The sequence below is a fragment of the Lytechinus variegatus genome, chromosome 4, assembly GCF_018143015.1.
Source record: "Lytechinus variegatus isolate NC3 chromosome 4, Lvar_3.0, whole genome shotgun sequence".
Classification (NCBI taxonomy): Eukaryota; Metazoa; Echinodermata; class Echinoidea; order Temnopleuroida; family Toxopneustidae; genus Lytechinus; species Lytechinus variegatus.
In genome coordinates, this window is record NC_054743.1 from 36,565,851 (window position 1) to 36,580,122 (window position 14,272).

Consider the following 14,272-nt stretch of genomic DNA (forward strand, 5'->3'; position numbering starts at 1 on the left):
CCAATCCTTTTTAAGAGTGTATCTGCCACTACATCATGACTTATGAAAATAAAATATAATGCGATTGACCGAGAGTTAAAATCGAGCAAAAAAAATAAACCAAACGAAAAAAAAACTATCATCAACGAGAACAACAACAAATTATTGTGAGTTACCAGTTATCAGTTAACTGAATGGAGACCATTAACCGTCCTTTTAAGATTTTATGTCAAAACCATACACCTACAATTCACTAGCAAAATAGTCAGTAAAATACATTAACACGATTCGGGTCGATTGAACAAAAACAGTGACAAGTCGCGACATTTGCTCCTGCGACAGTAGTGCTGCTATTCTTAGATATAAGAAAAACAGATAACAATAACTCATACCACAAAATAATGTAATATCTCACCGATTCAACTGAAGTTAGCTGATAAAAGATGAATTTCGCTCTTGGAATCTGCAACATCATGGTTGCCGCCCGCGGAATCAATTCTCAATAGAGTGCGTAAGGAACAAACTTTAGCATCCACTTCGCCCCTCACATCTTGCGCTTATGCTATCGCTAGTGTGTTATCGTCGTAATAAAACCATCCCAAATCCCAAACGAGCTGCCGTTTTGTGACCTTAATTAAACATTCTATACTTGGCATTAGTTTTGGTCTCTGCGCATGCGTATCTGGTTACACAGTCGATGCTTTGTTGAGCTAGGAAACGTATATATTACCTTAGTTTCTATAGTCAATACATTTTAATTTAATGATCCGTGATAAACATTGTTACCATATACATTAGGTTAATGCGCATGCGCCTCGTGTTACGCAATCATGGTAGCTTACGAACTCTATCTACACATTCAATAACATTTCTGTCCTTAAAAAGAATTATGTTTAAATGATACATGAATCATATTTCTTATCATTCAAGATAAATCTTACCTGTCGTTCTTTTTACTGCTGCGTATGCGTAGAAGCAAAATCTTCACTTCAGCTGTGGAGAGAGAGAGAGATAGCAAAAAAAAGTACAAATGGATAGATTGGCATATGTAGTAATGTAATGTAAAATTGAACTGAACTGAAGAATGAAAATTAAAAAACATCAAATATTCCCTGACTTATAGAAAATAAAAAGATTTTTCTTTTGCTGGTATACATGGGTTATTTATTACGTACACCACACCGACCCGTCTATACATGTTTAATAATAAAGTTAATGCCACTCTCGCAGATAGGAGCTGACTTTGAAACTCTTAAAAAGGTTTTACTGTCACTGCAATGGAGGGACGCATTCACATATACTGTATTATCGACTTTCTACAGAAAATGGCATGCATTTTACGAAAGATGTGGGACATCATATACGCCACTGAACAAGATTTATTCTAAAAGAGTCAAAAGGTCACTCTCTTGATCATTCTAACCCCTCTCCTTCTCTTGTGTCCTTCTCTTTTCATATCTCCTCCTTCTACTTCTCTTTCTCCTTCCGAATGGTCTTCTCCCTGATTCTTCTTCATCCTTAGTATCTCCTCTTCCTCTTTATCCTCCTCCTCTGCTTTCTTTTTCTTCTTCTTCATCATCATAATAGCAGGGCCCGCTGGGAGAAGAATTTCGGGAACTGAAGAGGATACCCTGGGTAAATATACCTACATTATTATTATTATATTATCTTCTTCTTCTTTTTTCTTCTTTTTTTTAATAATAATAATGGTTATTTATCTGCGCTATACACAAAAGTATCACAGCGCTTACAATTGTCAGCAATGAAAACAAATATAAATCTTAAGTAACAAAAAAAAAGAATATAATTATATTCATTAACCCTATATAGCCGGGGGCCTAAAAGGCCCCCCTCGACATTTTTCGCGATAATTTCTAAATGCAAAAAAATAATACGCTGAAATTTCATGACTTTTTTCTTTCACATCTCCCGCACATTTTGAGACCCTGTTTGCGAAAATCGGGGTTACACTAGCGGAGATATAGCACATATTCGTGACCAATGTCACCGAAAATGGCAATTTCCATCGACTTTTGTGTGTACAATGTATGGGTTTTACAGGAAGTGTTGTCAGATGGATGTTTTTTTTCTGTTTTTCCTCTCATAACTTTCTTTTGGGCTATCACCAACTATTCTAGATTAAAAAAAAAAATAAAAAATAGAGATTTCAAAACAAAGAAATACATGATAAATTAAAAACAAAGAAATACATAAGAATTTGGAAACACGGAAGGAAACAAGAATATTATCCAACATCTAATAAATTACTTTGAAACATTCAACTTTCTGGCTGCTAATGAATATTCATTTATCTCTAATTTGCATAAGTATTTTCACTTTTTGATGATATAATGTCAAAATATAAAGTAAATATCACCTTTCTTCAGTACACAACTAGAAAAAAAAATTATGCCCAGACGTGGTAATCAATAGGCCTATGTGAAATTCGGAATTTCGAGAAAAATTAGCATATGCGCATAATTGATTACTATCATAATCTAATAATTATACAATTTCAATACAGTTGAGTGAGCTGTCTTTTAGATTACATGACTGGCTACTAACATGCTTGATTCCATTGCATTTTCTCAAAAAATGGGGGGAACACTACAACAAATGAAAATTCCTTGAAAAATTTTGAATATTTGCATAATTAATTAGATAAATAAAAAATGATAATAAATATCACAAATTTGACAACGCATTCTTGTAAAATACATAATGAGACACCCACACACAAAATTTGGTCGCAATCGGTCGATAAACGGCCGAGATCTGAGTGGGGGGGGGCTAATAGGCCCCCCCCGGGCTATGTAATTTCAAAATAGCCCGTGCAATATAGGGTTAAATTGTATCAACTGTTGGTGTTCTCAACTGCGCCAGATGAGGCCTGGTGGCCTCTTGCTTGCTGCTTCGTTCACCAACAATTTAAGGGACAAGCCCGGTCAGCACATCACTCACAGAAGCTCTATAGTATAGAAGCTCTAGTATAGTATATAGCACTTGGGGCCACCAGGCCCCAGATGGGTTAGCCAAGTCAAACCAAACAGTGATAGCAAAAATCATGAAAACAAATACATATTTAATTAATGAAAATAGAAAATTAGATATTTGGAAAAAGATATGACTTGAATTGTCGTTGGAAAGATGATGTGGTCGGTGTTGTTCGGATGGCAGAGGGGAGCGTATTCCAAAGTCTAGATCCAGCTATACTAAAACGTTTTTCTGCTCTGGAGAGGTTTGTTCACGGAATATTAAGTTTGGTGGTATCAATTAGGGAAATTCTTCTTCTTCTTCCTCCTTCACCACCTCCTTCTCCCCTTCTTTCCTCCTCTATTCCTTATCATAACCTGAAATAAATGAATCCGTCCCTCACCTACCACGTACTTTTTAAAACAAAAAAAGAGCGAATCCATTATCTGACGAACATTTGAAACATATCAGTTTGACCTCCCCCTAATCACCTATGAATGATGCCTTCCGTTACTAGGAAACCGAATGGAGAAGCTCGCTTTTTGTCACTTCTGAGACAGGTAACATGATATGCCTCGATGGTTGTTGTAGCCAATTGCCTCTGGTATTTGCACAAGTTATTAAGGCAAGAGAACACGTATTTCCGTGATGTCACTCAATATTTCTCAAAATACAATAAACTGTATATAATGCCCTATATGTACTCATGATTTGACGCCTCATCATGCTCATGGTCTTTGTAATATACCCTGACAAGTGCTCATGTTCTTTTCAGCTCTATAATGTTGTCATTATTAGGGCGATCGGGGGGGGGGGGGGGCGAGCTCCCCTCGAATTTCATATTTGTATCAGACCCTGTATATGAGAGCGCACCGTACACCTACCCCTCCCCACCCGGGCAAGAAATTTCTTCTTTTCTTTAAGAAATCGCCGCGTAGCTGTCATGATTGTGGTCAACTTTTATATACAAAATAGTTACATTATAACAAGATTCCCATTATGCTGTCATTTGTATAACCATGGACTTGTCATAGTAGTGGGTCCATGATATAACACATTCTTTCTTGATATTTTGAATACTGATGTACAGATAGATTCTTTTGGGAAGCCATGGCTCTGAAAGTTCTACTACCATTAAAAAAAACAGGAGAAAAGAAAAAAAAAAATGGAAAATGATAAAAGAGGATATCATTTTCTGAATAGTCATATTACATAGTGTGTAAAATCGAAAAAAAAATAGATTTTCATATTAAAATGGTCAAAATGTTTGCTCGCTCGCTCTCAGCTTTTTACAAATTTTGCTCCATAATGTCTGGCCCACTAGAATTTGTCTGTTTATTATACTACTGGATGATAAAAAAAGAAAATGTTTTAGACAAACTAAAAGTATACTTATTACAACACCTATGGTTGTTACATTTACACTCTTCGGTGTTATGTTCAATCTCGAGGGTGTTATTTTAACACCTCAGGGTGTGGTCCTCTATTAACACCAATTGGTGTCAGTTTTAACACCACAGTTTTTACAGTGTACAGTTTCATGAACAGTGAAAAAAAATACCCAAAAAAATGCAAATGTGTTATAAAAATAGCAATTAATGTTCCTCCGAAACAAATATACATTGGGGAATGTAATGCATGACAAAGAGTTCATATCATGTCCAAGTCCTCTCTACATGTAATAACTTTTTTTAAGTTACGCATGATTTTTAGAGTTGCGATTGATTGCAACGGGCTCCGGCAGGTCACCTAACTTGAACAGTTCAGTCCTGTGAATTATCTAATAAAAGGTTTATGTCGTATTTGTGTCTGAGCATCTAATTTAACAGGATAATGTAAATTAGTCTTTCTGTATGAGTACTAAGCATGCTAAGCAAGTACTGGCGGGGAGTGATGTTTGAAACACAGTAAACCTTGTTTGATTTCACACGAACCACTAGCGTACCTACGGGGGGGGGGGGGGAGGGGAGCCACAATCCATGCAAAAGACGTATCCCTGCCCCCCTGACGAACTTAAAAGACCTTTACCCCCCCCCCCTGACGAGTTTGAAGACCTCTATTGCCCCCTGACGCCCTTGAAGATTTTTTTTTTGCTTGTCAGATTTTTTGGCGGACGGTTTTGCCCCCCCCCCCTGTGGAAAATCATAGGTACGCCACTGACACGAACTATTATGAACTTGTGGTAGGTCCATGATTCAATTCATTGTGGCGTGTTATTAAATTCTAGTTTAGTTTAGGTGATATCTTCTGTAGCATCGTGAATTTAATGGTTTGCAAACATAGTGCATGTAGTTTGCGCACATATTTCAGAGGTGTGTAATACTGATAATTAGAATATAAAAATTTGAAGTTGGGTGATATGTTGGTCCGCGCTATATGAGCGAAGTATAGCAGAGAGGGAGAAAGATGAGATGAGGTGGAGAAGGGGGGGGGTTGAATGGGAGGAAGTTTAACAATCCGGAGATATACGTCCTAATTCTTTTCATGTCTGATGCCCGCTATTTCAAATGATGTAACGTCATGGTGTTTGTGGTTGTACTTCCTCTCTATTCATTGAACACGTTTTCTATACAAAGCTATGTCGGGATTATATCATAATGTGTAATGAATCTGTAATTGAAATTTAAGGTATTAATGAATCGAATAAAAGATATCTTCTAAACCAAAATCTTTCTAGCTGCCTCATAATTGCGAATTAACGGAATTTCAAATATTTTGAATTGAATTACCTACGTGGGTTGTTGAATGAATAAGTACAAAGAAAGTAGGCCAAAGGCGAGCATGGAAGAAAAGTTCGCGATTCAGAAAGTTGGAAAACTTGGATTGAAGGTGGAGTACTTTCAGAACATAATAATGACGAAATGGAAAAAACTTGTCAACCACGAGCTCGTTGGTAGGTTTATGTGGTATAGCGCCATCTTGGGTAACATTTAACCAGTGAGACTTACTCCCAGACCTGCCATGTCTTTGGGATTTTTGTTTCTCTAAATTTGTTTATCCCCAGAAGAAACCACTGCTCCACATTAATGTCATACCAAAATGATGATAATAAAATTTTGATTAAGAGAGTCAAAAGGGGCCTAAGCCTTCGATCCTAGCAGAATCTTCTTCGGAAGCAAAAAAAAAAATAATAATAATTGATTAAAAGAAATAGAAATGATGAAGAGATCAATCAATATGAAAGAGGAAGAGATATGAACAAGAAGAGGAGAAGGGGGGGGGGTATACTTGAAATAAGGAAACGACACAGATACCACTGTCGTAGAGTTGGGATACGGGGTCTTTTAGCATCCCCCTTCCACATACACACCCATACAAACACACGCACACACATACACTCAAAGTTAACGACCAAGTAAATATAGACAAGAAGAAATGAAATGAAAGGGAAACTGGGAAAATCCTTGATTATATTCTGGAGAGTATGTTAAAAGCTGTCGCAAAATTATATTTTCAAATTTGATAAGATTATTTTTTGCTCGCTCGCCTCACCCCTCGCGACAATGTATAATTTCCCCCGTCCGCCATGTTCTGACTCTTCATTTTTGGGTGGGGGGGGGAGAATAGATAGGGGAAGACATCATAGATAATACCACAAGTAGGAAAATGACTGATATCAAACACAACATGGGATGTTGTTTTACATCAGAATGAAGATTAGAAGAATGAGGTCTCTTGAGTCGAAGATTTCACATCGTTCTTAATTAAATCCAATTTTGATGAAATTTAATCGTTATGCTTCAATCATTTTTTTTATCTCTCTTAATATTCAAAGCAACTTAAAAATCAGCGAGGACATGGAGGAAGGGAAGTCAAACGGTTATCGAAAATGTAAAGCATGTGATCGAAAGAGGGCTCTGTTCATTTTGGATCGTTCTGCCAAACAGATCTCGGTTCGGCGTCGCGCAGAGCTCGCATCGAGCACACAGATCGAGTCATTGGCGTGCGCTGTGATCAGAATAGATATAACCATCGGGTGACAGCAGCTCGTTGCCCACGAATCGTCTCATTATCGGTCAAACACTTGGAAGAGTAACTCTAAAATGGATAGAGTCCATGGACGTTGAGAAGTTATTGTCAAATATTGGTGCTATGATGATTATAAATCAGCGTATAACTGTCTCGTGGTTTATGGACTGTACTACGAAGTACCTATAACGTTTGTCATTTATTTTAAACGTGAACTCGGTGACTCAGACATAGAGCTGAACAAGATTTTCTTGGATTTTTACCGGATCTATCGGATTTATCCTTCTTAAAATGGAGCGGACTATTTTACTGTTCACACTAATGTTTTCTGCAGCTCTTGGTTTGTCTTTCAGGAACCAACCAGACACGGTGACAGCATATGCAGGAGATACGATATACATGCGATGTGATTTGAATTTGGGAGAGGTAGCTGGTTCGAGCGTGCATGTGACTTGGATTAAATCTGATAATAAAAACCCCACGACTTACATCAGTATCCGAGGACATTTCGTGCATTCGTTTATCGGGCGATTCAGCATCGCAGGGGACACGACCCGGGGGTGAGCACGACCTGATGATTCAAGATGTCCAGTACGAGGACGCTGGTTTATACTACTGCCAAGTCTCTGGGCCGGGTGGGACGGTCATCACGTCCGTTATGGGGAGGTTGACGGTTCGAGTCCCCATCCCAATCCCTACATGCTCGATGACCCCGTCTAGTCCACGTGTTGGCCAGAGGGTGACATTCATTTGCAGGCAGCAGATGCATCCGAGTGTGGACTATGAAGTGCTTAACTGGTGGAACGAGACTTCAAGGAGTAGAATTCAGCAACAAGGAAGATACTCAGATGGGTCCATATTTTTCACTAGGTTGCTCTCCGACAGCGACCAAGGTCAGCAGTTTGTCTGCAGCCAGTCTCAGGTCTTCGTCGAAGGCGAACGGAACTGCACAGTCGTTCCTCTTCCAGCAGCGGAGGTATCGACCATAGCTAATCCTTTAGAGACTGTTGTGATTAATCCTACTGTCAAGTATGTTGCCGAAGGTAGCAGTGCAACATTCGGTTGCCAATCAAGAGCTGCACCTGTGTCGAGATGGGTATTTGGCTATGGAAGCAAGGCATCAAAAGTACGCCAGTCCAGGGGCAGGTTTCTTGTCTCTGCAGACCGTTCGGAATTCACCGTCATTCGAACGAGCTCTAATGACAATCATACAGCAGTTAGATGTATTGTGCTACTGCCTTCAGGGGAAAAACTCGTAGCTGAATCTACCTTGAAAGTGTTACCATCTGACACTCAACCATCGGCCGGTAATTCTAGGTTACCCCCTCCACCACCTATTATAACCACCCAGGCAACTACGACCGAACGGCCTTCCACCCGACCCACCAGAATGACATCAAATGGACCCACAGGACACCGTGATGCACCTACAGTAAATGATCCTAGCATAGGTCAGGGTACAAGCAATAAAGCTAACACCGGATTAGGGTCACAACCGGACTTTTCTGACGGAAAATCAGTTAGCAATGTTCAAACTACCCCTACAAAGGCGGAGGTGACGACGAAGGTAACGTCGAAGCCAGCAGAAACGTCAACAAGACGGGATGTTGTACAGATAGGAGCTAATACTGATATTGATCCAGGTGTCTTAGCGACGGATGCAAACGTTAATCAGAACCGTGCAGGGGCGCCCAAGATCCAAACAGGTGGAGGATACAGAGTAATAGACGGTGGTAATACTCATCAGGTTTCCAACAAAGAACGACCCGATCAAGGAAGTAGCAGTTCGGGCATTGTTGGTGCAGTCATGGGCTCACTGCTCATAATCGCACTGATCGTCCTTATCATATTCCTGATCAAAACCAAGCGATACCCTAAGAGTGTCCCAACGTGGATTCCTCCTCACGTGGTAGCCGCTCTCAAGAGGCCCATAGACATGGTCAAGAAGTCCAGCTCTGATGCTGGTCAGGGTGGAGGATCGGAGAAGTCTTCCAAAGGAAATGCACCCATGCGGATGAAACAGATCGAAGTAGTTGTGAATCCCCCTCCTCCAGAGTGGCAGTTCCGTCTGAAGGATGTTGAAAGTAATAGCGGTCAGGTTGGAACTTACGCTGTAACTCCTAGAGAATCCCATATGCTAGATGGACCAGTTTATGCAAATATCACCCCAGATCTCTCAAAGACACAAACACATGCTGTCCAGGACGACCATGAACTCGACGACGATGACGACGATTCGTTATTCTCGTCCGACTTCGACGACGATTTAGATCTCGAAGGCGAAATCGCGGCAGAACTTGTCGCGAGGTCGTGTGAATCTGGGGGAAACACAGAAGACTCTATCGAAGAGAAAAAGAGTAAGAATGTCGAAGGACTTGTGTATGCTCAGTTGGACTTGGGACCAGATGCCGAAAAGAGGTCGACAGTGTTTATTGAAGGAGAAAAGACTCAATATGCTCATATAAAAGTGGGGAATCCAGTTAAACCAAGATCTCAGAGACATTAGATGTTTTTTTTCTATGAATGCAATAAATAAACAATTTGCGCTTTTGTGAAGTGTAACATTTGGTAATGGACTGATGGAACGCGTGAGTGATCGATCGTTGAAACACTGTACGTCTTCAAAATTTCTAGAGCCAAATTGGAATAAGGCGATTACCGGCGACAAGCTTTCATGCAATTAAAATGGATTAACATCATAAGCAATAATTAAATTAATTCGTAATGTTTTCATATCTGATGGTAATAAAAATCATGCAATGTCAGAAGTTCTTACAACATGTACAATTGGACAGGATATGGCACTTAAAAATACAATCGTACTAATAAACTTTTTTATACTGCTTGTTTACAAAATAAGGGCATATTACATTTGTTTCTTAGTGATATTTTGTAATGGTCCCCGTCAACGATATCACTAACAGAATTGAATGAAGTTACCTATATTATTTAGGGTCATTATATCAATTTGATGTACTTTGAATGTGGGTTCTTTCTCGGAAAAGTTTTGATGAAATCATTATACTACAAAAAGAACAATTATTTGTATTTTTTCCAAATCAAACAGGCACATGAAATAACAAAAACTAATAGCATAGAAAACATTGATTATGGTTATCAACCATACTAAGAATGGTATACCGAGCTATGTAATGATGGTGCTTTTTGTATTGCTTTTTCAAACTTTCTTGTCTTTTTTCTGTACATTTACCGAAAATCCTTTGAAAATACCTGTATTTACTACTCAATTCAATGTTCTTAGTTTTTTCGGCTTCGTATAATGTGGTATGGTTTGTTAGTTTGTGAAAATCGTAGGCGGTTTGGGGGGTTTTTCAATAGGGGAAGTGCAAGATGGCATAATGTTGAAGTCCTATTTTTTTGTCTACAATTGAATAACGTGGGTATATTAACTCGATTCAGACATCTGTTTTTCATCGTCCTCTTCTTATGCCTTCCTGTCTTCTTTTTCCCCTTTATCAATCTTTATTCTGCCCTCTTCCCCCGTTTTTCTATTTTTACTGCTTGAATACCCAAACGGGTTCCTTCTGTAACGCAGAAGCTGTTTGAAATCCTAAGCTGATCACTAGAAGTGTATCATGTGTATATGAAACTAATAGGCCTACAGCGGTGCTCAAAAGTAAGTGAGCCCCACAAAAAAATGAACATATTCAGAGTGTAAAGTTCTGCAATGTATTAGATATTTAATTGTGAGGTCAGGTGATAAAATATTACATCCAATAAAGGTTGTTTCTATGGGCTCGCCGAACATTGTAGTAATTGTCTACATTCAACACTCGGCATGAAAGAGTGCATTTTGTGGTGGGGTTCTCTTTCTTTTGAGCACAATTTCTGTATACACATTAATTTGTTATTTGTGAGCAATACCAGGAAATGAAATATGATCTCCTTCATACCATTGGTTTTATGATTAAAAGAGGTCACCAAAATCACATCATTCTCAAATTATTATGTGTAAGCCAATCGACCATAAAGATATACGTAATTCATAATTCCTGCAAATATCAGTTAGGCTGTATTGTTATGATAGGCACAGCTGATGCGGAATTATAAAGAAAATAACGTTTTTCATCTTGTTCATTGTTATGTGAAATATTTCCAGTGCGTTTGGACAAATTCATTTCACGTAACCTATGCCTATGTAAGATCTTGTCTTTGACTTAATTATGTGTCCCCTATATTGGCCTTGGGTCAATCATCAATTTATTAAAGGGTCATCTATGTATGAATCATCTGGGTTTTAGCTGAATGTTAATCACCTTCATTCGTTTGACCCGAGATCTTGTGAGAAGTCAGTAATACGCAGTTTCCAGAGCAATAGTATCTTCGAGTATTTAAATACCAATTTCATTTCGTGTATCTTCCGATTAAGTGCTTGTCAGTATGAATCGAATTACATCTCGTTGATATTAACCTTATTAATGTTATCCTTATTAAATCATTACCGCAATTACTTCTCCAGATCGTTTAAGGAGTCCAAAGATATATCTGTAAACGCGTCATCTGCAAAAAGGTTCTGGCTCTGAGTTCAAATTTCATACTCAGGCGAAATATGATAGTTTTATTGCAATTATTTAAATTCGTTGAAAGTGTAACCTTGTAAATGCTTTGTAATTTTTCTTCCGCCTCCCTTTAGCAAGTTTGGCAATCATGACAAAGAAAGGAAACGTACAATTGCTTCTTTAGGAAAAGACCGAGCTCCAGGCCTGTATACCATTTTTCTCGTTTAACACGTTAAAAAGAGGCCTCTGACGTAGTGTTGGTATTATGGGATACCATACTTCGCCAACATATTTCATGCAACTATTGACATGTTGAATTGGCTCATTATGCTTTATAATTTTTTGTTGTTGAAAATATGCAAAAAAAAAACAAATATGTGTTTCCTATATTTGCGTTACAACGTCACATAAATCGTTTTTACCTTTGTGTTGATTAAGTAAAGCTTAACTAAAACAATGATGTCTATGGAGACTTGTAACCATTTTGGTAAGTTATTATTCAGTTATGAAAATAATGAAATAGGGTGAGTGACGCGCGAAGTATAGTAACGAAGCAAATAATTATGCAATAATGTATAGAACTAACCAGTTGAGTTGAAAAGCATGTACATATTCTTTGAGGCTTTAATAGTCTATACTCGCAATATCAAGAAATCTGGTTAAGTTTGTTATTATGTTTCACTTTTGTCATTTATATGATACGTTGCTTGAGTTTCAGTTTCATCTGAATCGTTTGAATAAAAAAATATATATATTGTACGACCAAAACTGGGATTTTTGTGTCTTATGTAATATTCCTGTCCATGTCTAAAGACATTTTTTGAATGTAGACAAAATAGTTACATTGATCTTGAAACAATTGCACACGTGAGTTATATTCAAAACAGTTTCATAATGCTTTAAAGTAAAATGAAATATAAGATGTGTGTCTGAATCCATATACTTTATAGACACGTTTGGTAAACACCCAATCGTCCTTACTCGTGAGTATTTCATGTTTGATACGTTTTCTGTCTTTTTAAATGTATATTCCTCAAGAAAGTTGAGAACCAACCAATATTTTTCTCGAAAATATACAACACTTCTTCAAGAATTTTATATTTTCTCATCAAATATCGTCTAATCCTATTGTAAAACAATTAGTCCCTATACCTCGTGTTTTTAGGAATAAAGTTTTGAAAAGAATCTCTGTATATAAAAAAGAAAATGGAGACTAGCCAAAGAGGAGTCCTTATTAATTTACCCTCTGTGAGATATGAAGGAAGGGTGAGTAGACTGACTATGATTGTCCTTCCGTTGTTACCATAGCAACCATTAATCACCTTTCTTACAGAGGGACAATTCTTTGATATCAAGAAAAACAACAATCGAAAGTTCAACTATTCGTATCCTGCCATGATGGTTGAATTGAATAACTGTTTTTTTATTTATGAAATTATCGAACGCTCCAAGCCCATAACTTAACATAAATTACAAAGTATTTAATATTTTAGATTTAAAAATAGTTTATTTATAGGAATATATTGCTGAATTGTGATGAACAGAAAAAAAAGTCAATTAGTAATATTCAGCGTGATCAGATCAGTGATGCCACTTATATCCTTTAGACTACAACGCGCTTTGTCATGTTGTGTGTTGACTTGATGGGTTGACTCATCTGATGATACTTTTTGTGTTGATAACTATCCCATTTTATTTACTAATATACATGATATATGTGTATTGAGACGGTAACGTACGATTGACAAAATCAAAGTGATGTATGCAACATTTCATTTTACTGATGAATGAATGATTGATTGACTCATTGGTTGATTATCTGTTTGATTGATTGATTGATGGATGGATGTCACGCAGTCGATTGATGGATGGATTGATTGTTGAATTGATTGATTGCCAGATTGATTGATTGATTGATTGATTGACAGATTGATTGACGATTTGGTCGATTGTTTGATTTATTGATCCATTTCTTACACAGCTGTTAAAAGTAACTGCCCATTTATTGTATATCAATTAATCCAAAGAAATCATAATTATAAGGTGTGCGTTGATTTATATATGAAGTCAAACGAAATGAAAAACAGATTATAGTCCAATGTGAAATGAAAACTAGAAAACTAAAAAAACATAATTGTCTTGTTTTAATGGGCAGTTGGTCACAGTAACGGATTGAAAATCTATCAATCAACAAGTACATGTATTTACACCCAATTTATCATTGTATATACACCACTCACTCTCTCTCCCCCTCTTTCTTTCTTTTTTTCTTTCTCTCACTCCCTGTTTCCGTTCTTTTGTTAGGTATTTCAATAGATGAACAAAACAATATAATAATTTCCCGAATGATTGTTATTTTTCCAGCCTGCCAAGAAGGAAAAGGAAAACATGTTATTTCCTGAACATCAGCCATGTCACCCTTTGGCATGCAGAGGAATATCCTCGTTTAGAAATAAGCTGTAAGGCTTACGAAAAAAAACTTTCCTTTAGATCCCTAGGAATTATAAAAGGGAACATTAAATGAAATTATTGGCTCATTGTCAAGTGTGAAATGTTTCAATTTGTTAGTAATTCCTCTTTAATTATCACTTATAACAAAATACTGGGTTAATAAAATAACTTCTTAAAAAAAACATTGGATATGCGCTGAAAGCAATGCTTCACAAAAAGCTATATATATATTATGTAAGCAATATTACTTTTTCAAATTAAAAATGAATCAGAAATTCAACAAGGGGGAAAAATCAATCAAATTAACAAAATATCAAATTTTCTTATTCATTTAATGATCTGATATGTCTGTCTTTTCTTCCACGTGGAATGCTCATTTT

The 14,272-nt window shown here is 37.2% G+C and overlaps 1 pseudogene; it reads left to right on the forward strand.

Moving 5' to 3' along the window:
* Nucleotides 1–6,770: 6,770 nt before the first annotated feature.
* Nucleotides 6,771–12,200, forward strand: LOC121413963 (annotated as a pseudogene).
* The last annotated feature ends 2,072 nt before the right edge of the window (nucleotides 12,201–14,272 follow it).